Source organism: Lissotriton helveticus, chromosome 1_1 (assembly GCF_964261635.1).
Source record: "Lissotriton helveticus chromosome 1_1, aLisHel1.1, whole genome shotgun sequence".
Taxonomy (NCBI): Eukaryota; Metazoa; Chordata; class Amphibia; order Caudata; family Salamandridae; genus Lissotriton; species Lissotriton helveticus.
The window spans coordinates 1660744348-1660767793 of NC_136057.1; the positions used below are offsets into that span (position 1 = coordinate 1660744348).

At 43.6% G+C, this 23446-nt stretch overlaps 1 protein-coding gene across 5 annotated transcripts in view; it reads right to left on the minus strand.

The window, feature by feature from the left end:
• LOC144830147 (retinol dehydrogenase 16-like) overlaps positions 1-23446 on the minus strand; it is a 282329-nt gene that overhangs the window by 197962 nt on the left and 60921 nt on the right. Inside the window, exon 2 of one of the 5 annotated variants that reach the window (XM_078688888.1) lies at positions 11533-11573. The exons of the other annotated variants lie outside the window; for them this stretch is intronic. The gene's annotated coding sequence lies outside the window, so the exon portion shown is untranslated. The remainder of the gene's footprint in view (positions 1-11532; positions 11574-23446) is intronic. 5 annotated transcript variants of the gene reach the window in all.

Here is a 23446-nt window from a genome sequence, read left to right on the forward strand (position 1 = left end):
CCGCCTCAACCGAGCAAGAACCGCGGCCGCCGAGCGGAGGGGGACACCAAAACTACACCCCCCAGCAGGCCTTGCGGCACTAGACGCCCTCCCATTGCGCCAGGCGGCGCATAAAGGTAGCGTCACCCCCGCGTCGCGGGAGCGCGCTGGAGTGCCCGGGGCGAAGCCCGGGCAAAGGGCGGGCCCTCTGTGGCCCTCAGGGGACCGAAGGAGACGGGACGGGCCACCTCCCTAACGCTGCACCACCCCCTGGATCAAGGTGACTGAGATCCTCTTTTGTTGTTCGGTTTTCCGCTTTATTAACCGTTTTAGTAGTTAATACATACATATACTGATTTAAATACGGATTATTCTTTTAAAATGACTAAAGTAAGAAAGACTCCTGTGGCCACAAGATCATCCACCAGAAACAAGACCATACCATCCACACCCTTGCCGACACTAACTGCTATAGACCTAATGTTACAAAAAACTATTGGTTGCAGATGCTATCCAAAATACGGAGAGGCGTCTTTCATTAACCCCGGATTTATGCTTTCCCAACTTATCACAGCACACTACTGCAAACTCCACTGCAATCAATAACATCATGGACTCTTCTTTCAATCAGGAGGAATCTCTCCTAATGCAGTCCTTTGCAGGGTTGCCAAGTGGACAAAAAAGCAGTAAGAAAACCGTTCAAATGTCATCTCCTATAATTGTAAACAGCCTAGAACAAAGCCCCTTACTTGTTTCCAATTCGGGGGGCATTGATTGTTCTCCTCAACCCGGAATATCCATTTCAAGCTTACAAGGGGGCACTTGTGTTGAAGGCTCACCAAATGTCAATGTAATATCTGTCGACAAAACACTATCCCCAAATAAGAGAAAGCGCCAACAAAAGAAACATGCAAAAACTAAATCTATAGTAAGGAAAATTTATAGACCATTAGGTTTCCACAAGCCATCGGCTAAGGATGTCTGGTTAAATTTCAGGTTGGCCAAAGCACCTAATGCCACACAAAATCTCACTTCTATACTTGCCACTAAGAATACAAGCACATTAAATGACATACAGGTAGATCACATTAAGACTTACTCAGTGCAATCAAGCCAGACTGAAAAATATAGTGTAGTGGACAACAAAATACCAACTGACCTGGAAGAACTGTTTAAATCCTTACTACAACCTTTGTGTGATAAAATCACCTGCATAGAGTAAACCTTAGCGAAATTTGAAAAACAACAAAGAAAGGACACCTCTAGTATTTTGAAGATCCTTTCCGTGCCTAAACTAAAGGAAAGCTCCACACCTCCTAAAAGTAATCTTAAACAAACAAAGATTCAGAGGACACAAACCAATTCTATTGCCCAAAGTAGTAGTTCTGTTTTGACACCTTTTTACCTGTAAATACTTCAGTGCAAAACACTTTAACACCACCACAAGCCAATAATAACATAGATACAGCACAACCCCTGGATTCCTCACCCAAGAGCTACACTCCTGACACCGATGAGAGTGAATGGGCCGCGGAAGATATATCCTCTGAGCCTAGCGGTGGTCTAACTGAGCCACAAAGGCCAACAACCATACAAAACACTGCTTCTGATACACGTCCTAATCAAATACCCACAACAATAAAACAAAAAAAAACTACTCATATTCACCTCCCACCTGATTCTCATCGGAACACCATAATAATGATTGGGGTACCACAACTCGAGATAGGTAAAACAGAAAGCTATGGTGAACTGAAAAACAAAGTGAGCCATTGGCTAACTGCTCATAGACCAATTCCCCCATATGTCAGTGGTAAAATAACAAATGTCAGAAGAGTGGATTGGGTGGGAAATAGATTTAAATCCACCGAGGGTGATTGTGTTGTAGTCAACTTCAAGGATGGCCGTACGGCAAAGTTTATAACGGACTGGAAGGACAGTTCCATTAGCAGCCTGATCCGCACTATGGATCTGAGTTACTTTTACCCCCCGAATAACCATCCCCCAACATCGGTGCATTCTTTCTCTACTGCTGAACATGTAAGAGCCCCAGATAACTTTCACCAACATTACAGTGGGTTAACACCTAGAAATCAAGGCCACTTTATCGCAAAGGAGCAGCGTCAGCAAAGAAGGAATACATCCTGGGAACCCAGAGAGGTTAGATACGAAGGTACTTATCCAGAGAACTGGGAGGTTGCCCAGGGGACATATTATCATCAAGAACACCCCCAATTCATAGATCCAAAAATCTATTATAATGTACCCGTCACTAACAGGTATGATGTTTTTTATAACCAAAATGATCTGGAGGGGGTTGACTGACTACAGGCTGGTCCATCTATATTATTGCCAGGCGAATTCGCAGAATCTGATTACACAGAACCTAACCATGAACAAGGAGTGGCATACAAACAAGCCATAGTAGCCCCCCCTTTGATGTCAAAGCTAGACAACCCCAGTAAGCTATTGCCAGCCATGGTCAATCCACCTAATAACAATAAATTTCCTGTCTTGCCTGAGGCTCATAACCCCCCCTTGGCCAACTTAGAACCAGACCTGGCCAGCACTGTGAACTTGGGGGCGATGAACATAGATACAGCCAATCCAATGATAATTCCAGTTAATAGAAAAACCGTCATAGAAACAGTATCTGGTGACTGTAGTTTAAGCCTAGTTTCCTGGAACATAGCCGGCTTGGCCGATAAATTATGTGATCCTGCTTGGTTAATAACTATTAAAAAATACACAATTATATGCCTTCAAGAGACATGGATGGAGGATAAAAATGTCCACATTGAGGGCTTCCAAAGCTTTGTTATACCAGCAGCTGCATCAATCAGGGGCAGAGCAAAGGGGGGTTTGGCCATCTTCATCAATATAGGTCTGTGTTGCAAAATAAGTAACTGTTATAATGCCAATCGGAACATTCAGATTCTTGAACTAAAGAGCGGCAGAAGTGTTTTGACCCTGATTAATTTTTACAATGCTAACGGTAATGGTGCTTGTAATATTGTGTCCTTAACAGAGATATTGAGAGAAACTGCATGCATTGTGTCACGGAAGTTGTTGATTGCAGGTGATTTCAATGTACACCCATGTGGTAATCCAGGCCTTACCCCAATGGGTTCTCTGGGATGTAACAATATAGAAGGTTTCCATTTTGCCCATACCAGGGGAGGCAAGAACTTAAACGATCTAGTGAACGAAAACAATTTAATTGTAGCCATGTCTATGGTTCCTGAAACAAAGGTCTATGATGTTACAACTTTTAAAGGACCTGGTCAGGGATCTTTCATAGACTATATACTGGTTTCCCCAGATCTCGTAACTTGGGTCTCGAATTTTACCATTCTTTCGAGCGCTCATAGTGATCACAATCCCCTAACTATCAAACTGGGTGGGACTTTATTCAAACAACGCATGCCCCGCAATGATCGGGGAACGATGAGCTGTATAAATGGCAGACGTCGTATAAAATGGACAATGGTAAACCAAGAAAATTTTTACTCTAAAATAAATAAAGTTTGTGAGGAGGAATTGTTAACATGTACATCTTCATACTCACCTCCTGAGAACATCTTGTCTGGGTTTGAGGTGTTAGCTTTAAAAATTGGCCCTATGCTAACAGCACCAACAAAAGGACAATGTGATAATAATTCCAAATGGTTTGACAATAATTGTTCAAAGGCAAGCAGAGATTTGAAGAATGCTCTAAAAATCAAACCCAGAGACTATGATCAAATAAGAAATCTCCGATCGATATACAAAAAGGCATTAGTCGCTAGGAAAAAAGAAATTAAGGCCAACACCATAGAGTCTCTCCTTGACCCCTCAGTGTTGGGGAATAGCAGTAAGTTCTGGCAAATTATCAACAAACCTTTGTTTGATAATCCTAATGATACAGCCCTTGGTACTAACATCTCTGAGGAGGAGTGGGTGTCCCATTTTAGCACAATTTTTAAAAGTCATGAGCAACGGGAAGAAAATGTCTTTGTAACTCCATCCGATAATTTTTTGAGCTTTTCAGTTAACGAGATTGAAAGGGGTATCCAGGGACTAACTAGCAATAAGGCCCCGGGCCCGGATGGTTTACCCCCGGACCTCTTTAAGTCAAGTATTTCCTTCTGGGCTCCCATCCTCACTGCTGTAGTAAATGCAGCAGTGATCTCGGGGTGCCCAAATGTATGGGGGTTATCGACCATAGTCCCTGTTTTTAAAAAGGGGGACCGTAGTAGCCCACTATGTTACAGGCCGATATCCCTAATAAATTCAGTAGCCAAAGTGGTAGGAGGAATAATCCTGAACAGGTTATCTACATGGGCTAAAGAAAATAATATTTTATCATCCATACAATACGGATTCAGACCTGGCCATTCGACAATTACACAGTGTCTGAACCTGTATTTGATTTTAAGTAAGTATACCCTGGCCAAAGAAGGAACAGTCTATATGGCATTTATGGACTTATCGTCCGCCTTTGACTGCGTGGACAGAGGCACACTATGGGCTACCCTGATAAAAATGGGCGTAGAGAGGAATCTTGTTAACTTTTTGGCCGATCTGCATTCGGATACAAGAGCCAATGTCCGTTACACCCAAGACCTAAAAGTAACGGGCGAATTTAGAATAAATCGGGGTGTACGACAGGGGTGCATCCTGGCTCCATTCCTCTTCAATTTGTATATCAACGAATTGGAGGAATTTCTTCTAAAAATTGAAGCAGACTACCCCTTTGTAGAGCGCAAAGGGGTTCCTGTGCTGCTTTATGCAGATGATGCTGTACTCATTTCTAGAACAGCAAATGGCCTTCAGAAATTACTAAATTCCTTCTTTAAGTTCATGGAGTCCCGTGGATTAAGTATAAATAACTCTAAGTCCTACGTTATGAAAATAGGTCAGGGTATACGGAAAACGAATTCTTTTTGTATAAATGGGGAGAAAATCCCTACCACCAACACCTTTTCATACCTTGGAGTCCTCTTAGATCACAAATTATCCTGGGGTCCCGCAGTCATCAAAAAGAAGGGTGAGGCAACACGTGTAAATGCGGCCATTCTTGGCTTTGCGAAAAAAATCGGAAATTGTCCAACGGCCGCCCTGCTCAAATTATACCAGGCAAAAAGTGTTGCTGTCACCAGCTATGGAAGTGAGCTTTGGGGCTACTGTAAGATAAAGGACCTAGAGGTTACAGAAAATAATGTTTTGAAAAAGATACTGAGGCTACCAAGGGGCACAGGGAATTTCTCGATACACGAGGAGCTGGGTGTTCCCTATTTAAGTGACAGAATTGCATTGAACCCGGTACTGTGCTGGTTGAACTGTTGGCTTAATAAAGATATACCTCTCACCCAAGCTTTGTTAAAAGAAGCCCTGACACTTGATGGGAGGTTTCAAGTTCCGTGGCTGAAGTATATAAAGGACTGTTTGACGGCAATTGGCCGGTCTGATTTGTTTTTTGCCCCCAATTTGATTACGAAACCCGATGTTATATTTGTAAAAAATGCTATGTTAATACTAAGATGTTCAGACAGGGAAGAGGTTGAGCTACAGAAGGACAGTGTTAGGAAACACTTACTACTCAAAACCTGTCCACAAATGGAACCCTACTTGTCATGGCATATGACTGGCTACGAACGTTTTTTGTTAACAAGGTTTCGCTTTGACCTATTTCATCTCTTATTGGCGGTCCCAAGCGGGGCTCATCGGGGGGAGAAGTTGCCAGCTTGCGGCTGCGACGGGAAGTCTCCGCAAGACTTGGCACACTTTTTATTTACTTGCCCTTATTACACTTTACCACGGAAATTATATCTTAAACCATGTCTTAAAAAATTGAATTTTACTCAAGTCAAACCCGCACTTTACTATCTTCAATTGCTGAATTGTGATTGCACTTTATTTGTCTGTAACTTTTTAAAATCAGCCATTACCTTTAGGAAAAGTATGGATGGATAATTATGCTGTTAATGTTTTAGGTACTTTTAATTTTTATAACGAATCTATTTATGTTTTTAATGTACTTTTAATAATGTTAATGCTCATGTTGCCCGCTGCTTTCTCTTTTTTACCTTTTACTGTGTATTGGACTTCTTACTTTTCAAAATGAATTATCCGGATCGTTTTTAATTGTTTGTCGATGATATGTACTTTTATGATTGTAATCTTTACAATCGAATAAAGTTATTTGAACTGAACAGTAATTATTTCTGGAGGGGAACATGTGCATGAACGTTGTGTTGCTTTCTGATTGGTTGCTGCTACCTTGGATTTTGTTCTTTAGAATACTTCCTGTAGCCTACTGAATAGTTGCTGCTTGTCATGAGTACTTGCTTGGCTCTAATTCCTTGTTGGGATTTCCTGTTGGTAAGCTTATCAATTATGAACAACTTTAGAAGCCTTCTGTCTCTAATAATGTAACTGCAACCTGTTTCAGTCGCGTGTTTTTTACTCAGGTTAACATTACCCACAAAAAGTGCCAGTCTCCAATATTGAGGCACCTTGCATTTTGACTCTCAGGGCAAGAAATAAAGGAGTAGCTTGCTAAGATGAAAACCTACATTTTGCTTACTAATGATCTTCTCATGATTTCAGCAAGGCACCTGCTGATTTTTTTTTAATACATTCTTACTATGTGATCAATACTAGAAAATCATTTGTGATAGGTTATAAATTGGGCCCTGCCTATACTTCTCAATCTTGCCTCTAATCATGCCTCTAATGGTAATATCTGTGGGACTCCTCAATCGACTCAAATAATATTAGCCCTTAACTTGTGGATGAACACTTTCAAACTCTTTGTAGCGTGTGCAATGTATTTACCACTTTGGATGGGACTTCCTGTTGCTTGACATTTGGTCACAGATTGGATCCCTCTGTTCTTTCCTGTGAGTGGGGATTTCCTATTGACATGACTTCCTGATTAGTTGTTTCTAGTTGGTGTGCTCAGCCTCACCTTTTAGGTGTTTGATAATGTTTACATGTATTAGAGGCCTTGATGCTATGTTAGCATATCTGTGTTTGCACATTAAATCATGTTGAGTGCGATGGCCACATCAGTGCCTAATTTTTAAAATATAGAGTGCTGGTGCCCGAAGATCCGCCTACAAGGCTGTGGTCTGTGCAATTAAATATAGGCGCCTGCTCCAAACTAGAATCGACCTTAGGCCTTTTTAATCCACTGCCAGACACTCTCTGAGCCTTTATTTCACTCTTGCACATTTCTGCTTTCTCTGTTTCTGACAATTTTCCGTCTTTGTCTTCTCAGTCTTTCTGATTTACGTGTTTTTCCCTCTCTCAGGAAATATCTGATGCTGAAAAATAAGTGCTAGTCCATCCCACCAGTAACCACAGGCTCATATAAAGCACTGGTTCACATAGGATAAGTGTGATAGGCTTAAATATCAACCCTCAGTTTTAACATGAGGTTTCTTGTGTAAGCTGCCAGAGTATTTGCATGTGCACTATTGCTGTATATCTTCTGCTGCACTTTGTTTCAGTTGGTAGGGGAATTTTCCATTTTCCTGTTGAATGCTGGCAGTGGTTGTGGCTGCAGGACTTCAAAAAGCTTACCTTGTATCATGCTAACGGATCTCAAAAGTAACAAAGCTCTAATGCTCCTGTTCTGTGGTGTTTGGACAAAATATTGAATAAAAAAAGATTGTGATACAAAAATTTTGGATCACGAATATCGGGCTGTCAAAAATATCATAGAAAGGAATATTGAAGGTAAAAATATAATTTTAAAGACTTTTCAATATTGTAAAAAATATCGATTTAGCAAATATTGTGTGAATTATCGTTCCTAAGTGTTATTTTTTTTGCTATTTATTGTACTGTTACAATTGGGGGTGGGGTCGCACACTACTCACACACCAGCGGTATCTCCCCTAAGGACTATGGTAAATGTAGTTACGTGTTCCGCGATGCATCTTCTTTCGATTCTCTGCTATCTTCGCTGTCTTCGCCATCCCTGGACACGTGTTTCGGGGTATCACCCCTCGTCAGCACGGATAGGCCGTGTTCTGGTGTTGCCGGTGGCTGCCAAATATCTGCCAGGTTTAGTACCACTCAGGCGCGTAGGTGCGGGGTCCCAGGCTCATCAGCCAACTGCTCGAGGGAGCTTTAACATTACAATTGGGGGTGGGGTCGCACACTACTCACACACCAGCGGTATCACCCCTAAGGACTATGGTAAATGTAGTTACGTGTTCCGCGATGCATCTTCTTTCGATTCTCTGCTGTCTTCGCCATCCCTGGACACGTTTTTCGGGGTATCACCCCTCGTCAGAAGGGATAGGCCGTGTTCTGGGGTTGCCGGTGGCTGCCAAATATCTGCCAGGTTTAGTACCACTCAGGCGCGTTGGTGCGGGGTCCCAGGCTCGTCAGCCAACTTAAAATTATTTTGTTACCTTATTTGTATGAATAATAATGTATAATTAATGAAAATACAAATTATTCAATACAATATTTGATTTTTATTGTTTTAGTGAACAAATCACATTTAAAATTGTACTTTGTTATGTTGAAAAACATGTCAATGTAACAGTATTTTCACTTTGAAAAGTATTTTATATATTCTTTATTCATTATTGTTAATTTTGGATTAGGGTTTTTTTTATTTTATGGTTCAAAGTTTAGGAATGTTAGTAAATATTTAAAAATATATATTAATTGTTATTAGTGCTAAAAATATATTTATATGTTAATGTTTAAATATGAATATATGTATATAGATTTGTAGTTTTGGTTAGTGTCTTTGAAAGTACATTTTTGTTTATTTTAAAGATGAAAAATTATGTGTGAGTATGGGGTCATGATTTTGTAAATAACATTTTTAGTCTATAGCTCCTTGCATACGATGCTTTAGATTGTAGTGGAGCCTGCAATATGCATGGCAAAGTAGGGCAAAGAAAGTAGTTCCCGCCAAGCATATTGCAGCCTCTGACCGACATGCTTCTGCCAGGGAACGGTGGTTCCCTGGTGGCAGCGAAGGTCCCAAGGCAGTCCAAACGCCCAAGTTGTAATGGGGGAGTCGGACCACCGGTGCTGCAGTGGCTGGACCGCTGGTGCTGCACCACCACGAGTCTTGCTGTCCTCTGACTCCCAGACTCGTAATTTGGCCCTTAGTGTCCAACACCTTCCCCAAATTGGCTTAGATTGGAGAGGGAATAATAAATGACACCCTTGTACAGCCTAACACCTTCTCCAAATTGGCTTAAATTGGAGTGGGAATAGTAAATGTCACCCTTTTAGAGTCCATCACCTTCCTTAAAATGGTTTAGATTGGAATGGTGATAGTAAATGCCATCCCTTTAGTGTCAAACCCTTTTACCAAACTGTTTTAGATTGGAGTGAGAATAGTAAGTGTCACCCCTTTAGTGTCCAACACCTCTCCCAATTGGGCTAGTTTGAAGTGGGCATAGTAAATGTAACTATTTTAGCGTCCAAAACATTCTCAAAATTGGTATTGATTGAGTAGGAAAATTAAATGTCATCTAATCATCTAATTTTTTTTAAGTAATCTTGAGTGCTTTTCTTGTTTCAATTATATATGCTAATACAGACGTTGTAATAAAGCAGGTCTTAATGTCATTCAAATCCATCAGGTATTGGTACGCATTTTTATATGTAAGTAGACCTTCACTTAAAAAAAGGGGGCTTCAAGAACTTTTTTCTACTTGCAATATAAAACTTGCAAAAAATAGTTACATGTAAAGTGGATTGAGCTGTCTCTTTATCACAGGGGCATTTGGTACATTTTTGTACCCACTTTGTGCCTGTGGAAAAGGTGACCAGATGAAGGAAAATGGAGAGGCAAGATTTTGGTGAGGAGAAATCTATGGCATGGGTTATGTACCCAGCCAAGGTATCTCTGAAACCTTGGTGTATAGCATAGATAAATACAGTGCCACTGTCGGTCGTTTCTCCTCCAATAGTAGGGGCAAACCCCCTTTGTTTCTCTAACAATTGCGTAAGAGGTTTTTTTTGGGAATCCACGCTAACTCATCCTGAGACTCCCATAAATGCACGTCACTGTCTCTGATGGTTTGCAATGTTTTCCTAATCGAGGGTAGCCATCTAATCATATCCATAGGGTCCAGCGATATGCAGTCCCTGATCATTGCCTGGGTTAATATAGCTTTGTTTTTACCCTTATAGAGTGCCACAGTAAAACTGTATTTTGTTCTAAATTTATCTCTATGGGTCGTTGGCCTAATTCAAGATGTACAATAGTGCTTCAAGTATATTTGGAGACTGCTATCAGTTTTTCAGAAATGTGTCTTCTTGTTTTTGCTCTTGATTTTGTTCGCTGCCATGCCCCATATACCAGCCCCCTATGATGTGGCAGAATTTTTTGGGGCATTGTATAATTGATCATTTCTGGGATACATTTGGATCCCGGCTTAGTGGCAACTCTAAGATAGCCTTGTTATTTCTCGCTCTTTTTTTGCCACACAGAATTCTCTATTTTCTTCCTACTCCCCATTTTCGGTAAATCTAAACACAGGCCTGACCTAGCTTTAGGGTCTTGTTATGTGTTTGGCTGTCCTCCTGCAGCGCCACCATGGCCTCATCCTGAGGAGGACTGACAAAGCCATGGTACACCCGCCCACCGGATTTAGAGTGTAATCCAGGTCGGGCATGCTGTGCTGAGGCGGTCTCACAGTGGTAGGCTGTTAGGCTCAAAGGAGAGCCAACAAGCAACCTGCAGCCTTGACAGCACCTGTAGCACGTTCCTGCATGGTGTGGAATGCAAGCCACTGTGTGCAGGAATGGGGGTGAAATTACGGGGGCCCAAAATGTACCCTCCCCACATACACCCCCAGGTCCAGATCCGGAAGTGGGCCCTTTTAGGGCCCTCTTAATTGCCTCTCTGCCACCCTTTCCATGACAGGCTCACCGCCATGAAAAGGGCAGTGGAAAGATAATTCAGAATATGTTTTGCGGTGCCCGAGAGTCTAAAAAACAAAAGTACCTGTCAGTCGGGTGACGCCGAGGTGCTCAGAACTCGCGCTGGAAAACAAAAATGCATAGGAAGAAACATACAACAACCAGATAGGTCAAAAGATGCATTGACTATCAACAATTGCTGGTTTGAGTCCTATCAGACCACCCAACTGGCGGAGCCTCATCATGTAGGACACTCAGGCCATGGTTAGTCTGCAAATGCCCAGGTGTATATTGGCAATGCATGACTGAGTCATGGTCTGAACACCGCAAAAGTTAATTCAAAGGTGGTACTGATAAGTGCAGTGCAAAAAAATTATAAATATAGTGCAGTGGCTAAAATGGCTGTCAAGGCAAACAAAGACCTTTATTAGTGCTTGCCTGGACGTCAGATTAAAAATAGTGTAATGACAGCGTAAAATAATCACTGTCCAGCTTGCTTGGTGGAAAACAAAAATAAGGCCAACATGTTTCTGCCGTACTGTGTAAGTACACTGGCATTCATCAGGGCCAAGCTCTCATATGCTACTGCAGATTACACTACCTAATGTGTAGAAATAAACAAATTATAGGTAAACTAAGAGTGGTCGAACACGACCATCCTACCGCATCTTCTCAAGTTGCTCAGTGGATGCGAATGGTCTTCCCTGTAGTAGAAAGGTCAAAAGACAACCATATATAAATTGTATAACCACGTGGTGCCTATTGAGACATAGACAATCTAGGTTATTTGCATAAGCCCAAAGTACCACGTATTGTTACTGTGCATAACCTGCAATCATTCCAGCAACCTCAGACAGATCAATCACTAACTTATGATGATCCTTCTAGTGGCGCGTGAACACCGTCACCACAAGAACTACTGTATAGAGTTTCAAGAACATAGAAATTATTTAGCACTTACCCATCAATCTGTGGGAAGTAAGCCTCACCCGGCAACTGCTCGGAAAGATAAGGCCCCGCTCTAGACGTGTGAATAAAGACAGTTCCTAGGTCAGATCACTGTCAATGCTGTAGTACACTGTACTGTCTACTTAACCCAATAATTTTCTGAATTGCCCACAAGTGGGATCCCACCATGAGAAGAACAGATGGCCACATTTAGATGAATCATTTGTAATGGAACCTCAATGCATATTGCCAAATATCTATTGACTACAGACAACCTCCTTAGTTCTATACCTCCACTCAGAGAGTGTGCAGACTCTGTAACTACATATATAGTTTAGCTGTAATCAAAACGTAAACAAGAGGTATACCTCCAGCTGCTTCACAAAGGTTTTCAGACTGGCAGTGGAGTTTCTGCAAAAGCAGGGTGTTCAAATGATCGTCTACCTGGACGACATACTCTTCCTGGATCAGTGCCCCAGAAGGCTATCCAGCCAGTTGAGGACTACGGTCGACCTCTTCCAGGGACTGGGGTTTGTAATAAACAAGAAGAAGTCCCTGTTGGTTCCGGTCCAGTGTGCAACCTTTTTGGGCATCAATGTGGACTCTGTGTCTTCCACTCTGAATCTGCCCATCAAGAAGATGGCGAAGATCAGACACGATCTCGGTAGACCTTTTTGCATCATGGCTAGATCATCAGTACCGAGGTACTTCAGTTGGCGGCCAGATCCTCAGGCAGAGGCGACGGATGCATTCCTCCAGGACTGGTAGCAGGAGCATGGCTATGCATTTCCCCTGTTCTCCATGATCACGCAAGTGTCCGTGTTGCTTCGACGCCAGCAGGCGGAGGTGGTGTTGATCACACCCTGGTGGAGGTTAACAGTTCTTCTGGAACTTTCTTGGGATTTTCTGATCCGACTCCCCCACTTTCCTCACATTCTCCTTAATCCCGATCTCGTTCCCCATCGGCTGGTAGCAGACGGAACGTTGAGAATGATGGCCTGGCGGATATCCAGCATCGCTGGTCGCTACGAGGCCTTTCGGGAAAGGCTGAGGACTTCCTCACCAAGGCATGGGCGGACAGCACGACTAAGAGATACCGGCCAGCCTGGCACAGATGGAGTCGTTGGTGTGTGCGACGGAGTATCGATCCCGTGGGGGCAGATGTAGTCCACATCTGTAACTTTCTGGCGAGTCTGGCGGAGGAGGGTCTGGCCTATAGATCAATCAATTCCGTTCCGTGATTTCGGCCGGTCATATTATGGTACAGGGGTCTCCGGTGGGTGAACATCCGTTGGTTTTCCGGCTTCTCAGAGGGATTCGGCTATCCCTCCCGCCGGAGCCTCGGTACTCCGTCCTGTGGGACGTGAACCGGGTGCTGAATCCTTTTCTTTCTTGGCAACCAAACAGATTTCTGTCCCGTAAAGAGGTAACAGACAAATTTGCCATGCTGTTATGCCTGGTTTCGTGTAGACGCGTCTGTGACGTGAGGGCCTAGGACATCTCAGCCAGAGTGTTTTCCCCGGGTGCGGTAATGTTCACGGTAAGTAGAAGGACCAAGACTAATACTCTGGTCATTTCCTAACCAACGTTTCAAGATTCCCCTAAACTGTGCGTAGTGCAATGCCTCTGTGCTTACGAAGAACTAACTGAGGAAACTCGCCCTCCGAGTGAGAAGCAGCTACTCATTGGGCTACGTAAACCATACAGAGCAGTCTTGTCCCTGACCATCGCAAGATGGGTGCATTGGGTTATGCAGGAGGCGGGGATTGATACTAAGCAGTTTGGCACTCATTCGGCGAGAGGAGCGATGGCCTCTAAGGCTTTTTCCCTAGGTGAGCGTTTGGAAGATCTGATGAGCACAGCCGATTGGTCCTCTAACTCCACCTTTAGGAGGTTTTATTTCAAACCAGTTCTGGAGGTGGCAAGGCTAGTAGTCGATAAGCTTTGAACTGGCATAATCCTCGCCTCCGGTCCTGACATAGAATGAGAAATTGCCTAGCTGTAGTGCTAGTAAGTTCCAATTCTATTAAGGACATGGAGGTGAGGATTATCCCACTCAATGACCTCTGCAGATGTGGACCCTACCCATTCTAATGTAAGTAAGGCATTCATGGGTCTTTCGAACTGTGGTAATGAGTTGTGAACGTTACTCATGTGTTATTGTTGCTTGTGCTATACTGCAATTGGTTCCAGCTTAGTCCCTTACACTACCTGTTTTGCAGGAAATGATGGTTTCAAGCGAGAAGCGTGAAATCTGACAGGAATGATTCGCACGAAGAAAGAGGAAGAGGAAGCGTGGAGGGACTATGCTGGCTGACTGGAGTGCGGACAGAGAGGAAGGACTCCTGTTTTAGAATTTTACTTTCCCTATTGTTCATGGGAAATACAGTTGTTATAAGTGTTTGAAAATATGCTGCTGTGAAAATAAAGCAAAGAAGGCATAATCTTCGCCCCTGTGTCCTAATTGAATTGGAATTTACCAGCACTACAGCTAGACAAATTCTCATTCATGATTTTTTTTTGGGGGGGGGTGTAAAATGTTATAATTTATTGTTTGTGTGAATATTATGTGACTTGTTATTTGGAAATGTGTGGATTATGCGTTATATCTATTTATTATGATTGATTGCGTTTGTCCTTTGAGGTTTTTGGTTGGTGTGGTTTACATTTTCATAAAAATAATTTGTATATTATTTTATCTCAGTCTTATTTAACGTTGGAGTTTTAGTTAATGTTTAGACTGCTGTAATAAAACATTATGTTTATAATTTATATCAAACATGATTTGTCATGCTGGTCTAGTTTTTTTGACAGTTTTTGAGACTTTTTTGGGTTATTATTTATTTTATAATATGTTTTTCTCTAATATTTTTAAGTAATACACCCGTTTGTTGTTTATGAAGATGTTGGCTTTACATTGTAGCATGTCGTACATTCCTTTGCTTCATTTGCTATGTTCCGGTCCAATTTGGGTGACAGGTCACCCCATTCATAGTTGTTGGTAGGTTTGATATTTTTGTTAGGCTTCTAGAAAATTATGGAGTGTAGGTTGGGTTCTGCCTAGTGTGGATTGAAAGGCATGGTGCCATCCTTCCGTTGCTTTGTTTGTTTTGGCTTCCTGTGCCAAGGTGCTGTCCCAGACATTGCACAATGGTATTTGAAATTTGCTTGGCACCTGTGTCCGGAGCAATGCAGTCTGCTAACCCTGTGTCCGGAGTGATGCAGTCTGCTAACCCAAGTCTCTTCAAAATAATCCATTAAGGGGCTTGGTTTGTCTTCATTTTATTGATAGAAAGGGCTTTCCAATATTAAGTTGTAATGGTTAGCTACCTCTGTGAAGGGACATAGACTACTGCTATCATTATCTTTTTTATTTCTGTGGCAAATTGGCTATTTGTAGAATATTCTACACCAGGGGTCAATTACAAGTCTGGCGGTCTGAGGACTGCCAGACTCGTGGCGGTGGCAATCTAGCCAGTGCGGCACCGGTGGTCCAACCAACCCTTTGTGACTTGGGCAGTCGTACTGCCATGGGACTGCTGCTGCCAGGGAACCATGTTCCCTGGCGGTGGCAAGGCGGTCTGGAGGCCTCAATATGCTTCCACCAAGCATTTAATGAGATTCCTTTCCTCCACGGATTCGATGGTGGTTCCTCCTCCATGAAAACTGTGGCAGAGAGGGCCCTTCAGGGCCCCCTGGTGTCTCACTCCATGTGGATGCACACCGGAGGCACGACATATGCCCCCCTGTGTGTGTGCACACCTGGTCCTGCATGGAATGGATGTTACAATCCATGCCATGAAGGAACCTTGTGTGGCATTCCCGCTTTTGAATGAGTCACCACTGAGGGAACTGCCATGCCACCCACTCGAAAGACCACTGTCAAGTTGTAATCTGGTGGGCAGACAGCATCGACTCTTGGTGGTGCGGGGGCGCAGCGGTGGCGTGCCGCCCACCCGTGCCCCGCCAAAAGTCATATAAGGCCTTAGTGTAGATTGTTGGAGATGTCTCCATATGCTTTGTTAGAAATTATAGTAATTGCCTTGTATGGCTGTGTGGGGTTACATTTTTTAAATGATTTGAGTCATGGCTTGTTCAAAGACTATAATTTTTTTTTGTGGGCAGTAGTTAGGTATTTTATGTTTAATATGGTTTAAGAGGTTGTAGTAAATGCTGTTTTGTTTATTTGTTAGTAGGGCATATCTAAAAGGGATATTTGTGTTAAGTGAGAGAATTTGACATTGATTGGCTCTTCATGATACTTCCTGTGGTTGGGACTTCCTGTGGACAGTACCTCTTTCTGTTTCTTTATTGGTTCTATTAAAATCCTTTCTGTGGGCTAAACCTAATTTGGTTGAGACTTTCCAAACAGTTGTGTCTTTAAAGCCATACCTCTGATTAAGACTAATTGTGAGTAGGACTTCCATTTGCTTCCTTACTGGTTGGCCCTAGCGAGCGGTGCTGTCTTGACCCTTAACAGTCCTTCTTAGGGGTAGGAGTTCCTGTTGTCTCACGGTTGGGGTGTCTCAATATGGATCTTCCTGTTGACAGAACTTCTGTGGATAAGATATTTTGTTGCTTTCTGGTTAGGCTATTGAGCGATGCTGGCTTAGGATTTGATCATTTGAGACGTTCATGTAGTGCAGGCCTCAGGTTGATGACTTATAGACTTTACTGTGGGTTGGGACTCCAGTAAATCGTACTTCCTCTTTGTTCCTGATTGGGTGCTGCTAGTTATTGGTGGTGGCTTGGAATTAGCTCTTTAAAGTGCAGTCTATATTTTGGATTTCCTACAGAGACTTCATTTGTTTCTTGATTAGTTGCTTCTAGTGAGTAAAGCGGGGTTGGAATCGGCAATTTATAGTTGCATCCACAGACCTCCAGTCAACAAGAAGTCCCATTTATGTGTGTCGGACATCTGTGGTTGGGATGTGGTTCCTGCCTGAGTGTTTGCTTGTAGGAAAGGTACTGGACGGGATCATAAGTCCTTCTAGTGGGTGGAAGGCAGTTGCTAGAGCAGCCGTCTCCAACCTTTTCTCTAATAGGAATAGTTGCTTCCAGAATGGTTGCTTCTAATTAGTGTTGATGGTTTGATCTATAAAGTATTTCATTTGGGTCGGAAATTGTGCGTGTAGGACTGTCTTAAAATGTACTTTGCAATGCTTCCTAATTGTACACATCTAGTAACTGATGCTGGCTACAGATGAGCTCTTTATGGTTCTTCCTGTAAGGGGGATCTCCTGTGGATAGTACTTAGTACTGCTTTCTTATTGGTTGCTTCTAGTGAGAGGCTATGGCTTAGCTCTGTCTAGTCGTTCTTTTTGATGGAACGTCCTGTTCCTTCCAGAGTAGTTGCTTCCAGTGACTGACTGTCTTGGGAATCGCTCTTTATGAGGCATACTCTATGAGGGTCTTTTGGTCTCCACTTTCGATGCTTCAAGTTACTAGTGTTGACATGGAATTGCCTCTGAAGTCCTTCCTATGGGAGGGGCTTAGTATTGGCAGGAATTATTTTGGTTTTCGTGATTGGTAGTTGCTTGACTCGTATATATTCCTTCCAGTGGACAGGACTTCCTGTGGATGTGGGTTCCTGGTAGTTTGCATCTAGTGACTGGTACTGAATTAGCTCTGCATTTTCTTTCATGTGGGTGGGACTTCCCATTACTTCCGTTTTTTTTTAGTGAGTGAATTTGGCTTGCTATTGTCTGTTTTTAAGTTTCCTATGGGTGGGAGTTTGTCTTTGATCTTTCTTATTCTTCCCTTAAAGTTGTGTCCAGTGATTGCTGATTGGTGACTGGATATAAGACCTAATTAATAGATTGGTGAAATGGGGGGGGTGGGGCTATTTACTGCACCCGGATAGAAGAATTTAAATGGTATGGAAAATACACCTCATTGCAGAAAAAAAAATTCTGCACTAATTCCATCATATCTTTCCTGTACATTTTTCCTAGATAAATGAAGCCGCTTGACCCGTGAAATCTGTCAGGGGTAAATGTAACTTTGTGTGGTTAGGACTTCCTTTATTTTGTAGTGGTTAGTGCTGGTATGACTCTATATAGTGCTTCCTGCTGGAAGGACTTTCTGTGGAAATGGCTTCCTAGTTCTCTGCTTCTAGTAAGCGATTAGCTTTTTATAGCACATACTGTGGATGAAACTTATATTCAATAAGACTTTCTATTGCCTCATGCTTGATTGGTTCAAATGAGCAGTGTTGGGTTGGGACTGGGTCTCTATGAGATTACTTGTGAGCAGGAATTTCTGTGGTTGACGTGTCTTGATTGATTGCTTCTAACCAATGGTGTTGGCTTTGGTTTGGCTCTTTGTGGCCCTGTGTAGGATTGGGAACTGAGAGTGAAACATACTTCCTACTGCTTCCTCATTGCTTGCAGTGAGTGGTGCTGGCTCTAATCCTTCCTATAGGTAGAACTTACTATGAGCAGGACCTTGTGATCTGTCTCAATGTTGTTGTGCCTAGTGGATGTTCCTGACTGGGTTCTTTGAAGTCATTTCAATTGGTCTGCGTCTCCCTGTGAATGAGACTTCGCGTTTGCTTGCCTCTAATAAACACTGGATGAGACTTCTTTATTGGTTGTTTCCACTGAGCATGTCTGTAAGCTCACTGTATTGCCTCTTCACAATGACGCCTCTTTGTTTGTTGGTGAAGATGGTGGTAGCTTTGTCTGTCTGCATGTGTGTCATACGTTCTTTGCTACTGTGTGCATTAACTCTAAAACACGCATTGGAAATGCAATAGGTCTTGCATTTGTTTGAGCTAAAGCTATTGGCATTGTAAATAGTAATGCTTTTTACATCTACTTCTCAGGAGCCTTTGCATCAAAATTACCAGGTACCGACTAGGTCCTTGATGTTATCCTATCTCCTCAGCTTCACAACGTGGCTGGAAAGGCAATCAGGAAGCACTGTACCAAAACATCATTTTAAATCTTCACAAACTAAAGGTGTATACCTACAGTGTGTATTTCTGACTTTTCCCTGCATATTAACATTACTACGTACTTAAGAATATATGTCAGCTTTGATAGAGCTAATGGACGAACTGACAATTCTCTCAACGTTCACGGCAATGTACTAATCGGGCTGCAGACAATAAAACTTGCATCTGGACTGGTCATCCTTGACACACATACACAACAACAACCAATCAGGTTTAGGTGATTTATTTGGCCACAGAAATGTACACCGTGCACACAAAGCATCTTAAGATGAGGAGGTAACATAAAAGGTGAAATGAAACCAAGAAACTATTTTCCTAGTCAAATCTAAAGTGCTTAGAAAAAAGGATTTGAAACACAGTTACTTCACACATTAGTTGATGTAAAGCATCTACTCTAGCACAATCACTTGCCCTATTCTGTGAAAAAAAATCATGTACAATTCTTCCAGTCAGGCACTTTTTTACAAACATTAATGTGTGAGAGAGATACGTGGTAACTTCTAGAAGCATTCTTAAGAATAAGCAGCCACCATGCTGCTCTTTTCTGGAGAAAGGGACCGGGCATTAATGACTCAGGCTCCCTTAATGAATATTCAGCAGGTCATTATGTTCTTCCCACCAACAGTTCAACAGATGTGAAACCTAAGCATCTGTACAGTTAGAAGAAGCATTACAGACTGCACAATTGTGCTCTGCTGTAATCCCAAACCCACACAAGGTGGGTAATAGTGGAAGTTGTTTTGCATGATGAATGCCTGCATACGGCACAGGCAAGAACCAGCCTCCTTATAGCCGCTCCAAGCGGCAATTGAGCAAGGAAACTCTCTGGTGAAGGAGCTGGGCAGGGGAGTACATTTCACATGAGCAGAGCTGCATTACATCAATTCTTCACATTCCACACACGCATCGGGAAACATTTCTTTTAATCCTTGCCAGAAATGGAAGCGTGAGCTGCGCAAAATAATCTCTAAAAACAAGACACACGCCGCCATAATTAAATGTAAAAAAAAAAAAAAACAACGATTTGGGCAAGCTGCGGGGCCCGTCAAGCGAGAGTGTGTGGCCCCATTGTGAAAGTACGCATAAAGTGCTGCAAATACCAAAAAAAGCCGCCACCATTGCTAAAGATGGCTTCCCCCCAGTGCTCTTTAAATTAATTAAGCAAAGAGTTCTGCTGAAGAGCTAATGCAAGCAATACCATAAGGACACAGGTAACAAGGTCCAGTCCTAATGGGAGTTTACAAAAGAAGAGAGGGAGGTACTAAGACTAATAAGCCTATTAACTAATCAAAAGCCAACATTTGCAAAGGACAGTCACAGCAGCCAATTGAAAAGATGGGCGGGAGTGGGCGAATCTTCAAGTCCATACCTGAATACAGCATGCCTCGCAGAGCAGTGTATGCGTTCCCCAGGCTTGGCCTAAAAAGTATTTGCTTGTTCAAGCCTTGTGGGCAGAGTGATGCAGGCTTCTAAGGAGGGGTACTCACTTGTAGTGTAGTTCCTATTGGCCACATGCATCATTGTAAGGTTTTGCGATTCCTTATTTGCGAATTTTAGGGAATCGCAATTAAGGAATCGCAAAATGGGATGCATGATTTTATTCGCATAATATTTGCGATTCGGTAAAAATCGCAATTTTTACCGATTCGCAAATATTATGCGAATTCCTAATTGCGATTTCGCAAATCCCATTGATTGAAAATGCGATTCGCAATTTGTTAATGCATTCCAAAGGGGGCAGAGGGGGGGGGTCCAAAGGACCCCCCCCTGCACCCCTGAAATGTATTTTAAAGTGCATATTTCACACACACAGGTCCTAAGGACATGTGTGTCTGTAACATGAAAGTTTAAAAAATGCATTTTTGAGCATTTTCATAACTTATCGCAAATTACCACGAGGTTCAACCTCGTGGTAATTTGCACCCCCTAATTGCTAATTCGCAATTTGAAAAACAATCATGCATTGCTTTTAAGGAATCGCAAATTTGCGATTCCTTAAAAGCAATCGCATTTTTGGAAATCACTAAAAATAGCGAATTTCACAAAAATGTATGATGCATCCCAAAAACTTATTTAGGAATCGCAAACGGCCGAATTTACCGATTCGCACCGTTTGCACTTCCTAAATAGGTTGATGCATGTGGCCGTATATTCCCAATAGGCTCTGCGCATTGGAATAATATATTCTATAGATTAGACGTAGGACTACGGTCAACTAGGTCTCTATCGAATATACTGAACTTAATTGTGAGTGTGCCAGCTAACTCAGAGGTCACTAGAAACTTTCTCGAATACACAAGAAGGGATTAGTTTCTGACAACCGCATAAACATGACATTTTTGTTTCCCAAGAATAAGACTATATCTCTCAGAGTCGCGGAAACAATAGATAAGTATTTTACTCAGTCAATCGTGCATGCTTCGTTTCTACAGAGTTGCAGAGAAATAGAGAGACGAGCGTTTTCAATAAAAGGTTTATTGAACAGTCTTCTTTCTCATGCAAGGGAAGTGAACTGCTGCAATCGTTATGCAGACTGCAAAGTATAATGCGTACAGCGAGAATAGTATTATAAAATAATACTGTAAGAGCATTGTATGGTTTCTAAGCCGTATAAAAATACATACATAAATACACAGGCTAAAATACTCAACTGGTGCTTCTAAAATACGCCTACCCCAATGTACCTAACCTAAGTCTAGTACGAGGGAAGAAGTAAGTATTGTGTAGCATAGGTTTAGTTCTTTTTTGCCAAGAATCTACCAAAGGTTTCTCTAGGTTCTAATCAGCTCCATACCTTAGTTTAGAATGAAGGAGGGCTGGTATCTCTGTCTCGGGCTTCGATTTCCCAACACCCCGCAAGGGAAGCTTGGAAACACTAGAGCTGGATTCTTGGCAGGAGAAGAGCAGCTTCTTGATCAGTGCGTCAGCTGGAGAGTCGGCTTTCTCCGGCACTTGCTGTAGCGAGCTGCGTCGGGCAAGTAGGTTGTTGATCTGCTCCGAACCACCGTAGTTTGCTATAGCAAGTGAAGGTATATTTATACCTTGAAGGTGTTTAGGAATGCCATAGTTTGACGTAAAGTCGGGCATATGAACATCATAATGAACCCCTTGGGAATAGTTGTTCATTGTAAAACTAACTGAGTACTTGGAAAAATCAATATTCAAGCAAGGGGAAGTCCCTGACTTCTTAAGCTGGTTTTCCAAGAAATCGTTGTGACGTTTGCACGATGAACACCATCCACTCCGGATCACCGACCGACCCCTGCCCACACCACGTCTTCAACAAGGCCGACTCCACCATCGCACCCCAACTCCGGAACATCATCAACGCCTCCTTCAACACCGCCACCTTCCCGGAGAGCTGGAAGCACGCCGAGATCAGCGCCCTCCTGAAGAAACCTACAGCGGACCCCACCGATCTCAAAAACTTCCGCCCCATCTCGCTCCTCCCTTTTCCTGCTAAAGTCATCGAGAAGATCGTCAACAGACAGCTGACCGCCTTCCTCGAGACGAACGGATCCCTCGACCCCTCGCAGTCCGGCTTCAGAGCCAACCACAGCACCGAGACCGCCCTCATCGCAGCCACCGACGACATCCGGACCCTGATCGACAAGGGGGAAACAGTGGCCCTCATCCTCCTGGACCTCTCCGCTGCGTTCGACACGGTCTGCCACCGCACCCTAGTCCAGCGCCTCAGCAACATCGGTATCCAAGAGAAGGCACTGGAGTGGATCATCTCGTTCTTCGCCGGAAGAACACAAAGAGTCCGCCTCCCCCCGTTTCGCTCCGAGGCCACCGAAGTCATCTGCGGCGTCCCGCAAGGATCTTCACTCAGCCCCACCCTCTTCAACATCTACATGAAACCTCTCGCAGCCATCGCACGCCAGCACAACCTCAACATCATCTCTTACGCCGACAACACCCAGCTGATCCTCTCCCTCACCAGAGACCCCGACACCGCCAGAACCTGCCTACACGAAGGGATGAAAGACGTCGCCGAGTGGATGAAGGACAGCCGCCTGAAACTGAACTCGGACAAGACGGAAGTCCTCATCCTGGGATCTTCGCCCTCCGCCTGGGACGACTCCTGGTGGCCCCCAGCCCTGGGCACCGCACCCAAGCGAACCGACCACGCACGCAACCTGGGCTTCATCCTGGACCCCTCCCTCTCGATGACCAGACAAGTCAACGCCGTCTCCTCATCGTGCTTCAACACCCTGCGTATGCTTCGCAAGATCTTACGCTGGATCCCGACCGAGACCAGGAAGACTGTCACCCAGGCACTCGTCACCAGCCGACTGGACTACGGAAACGCCCTCTACGCCGGAACCACAGCCAAGCTACAAAAGACTCCAGCGCATCCAGAACGCCTCCGCCCGACTCATCCTGGATGTCCCCCGATGCAGCCACATCTCCAGCCACCTGAGGAACCTGCACTGGCTCGCCGTCGACAAGAGGATCACGTTCCGGCTCCTCACCCACGCACACAAGTCTCTCCACGACCTGGGCCCCAAGTACCTCAACGACCGCCTGACCTTCTACACGCCCACCCGCCAGCTACAGTCCACCAGCTTCGCCCTCGCAGCAGTACCACGCATCCGAAGAGCCACCGCCGGAGGGAGATCCTTCTCTTACCTGGCTGCCAAGACTTGGAACTCCCTCCCCATCCAC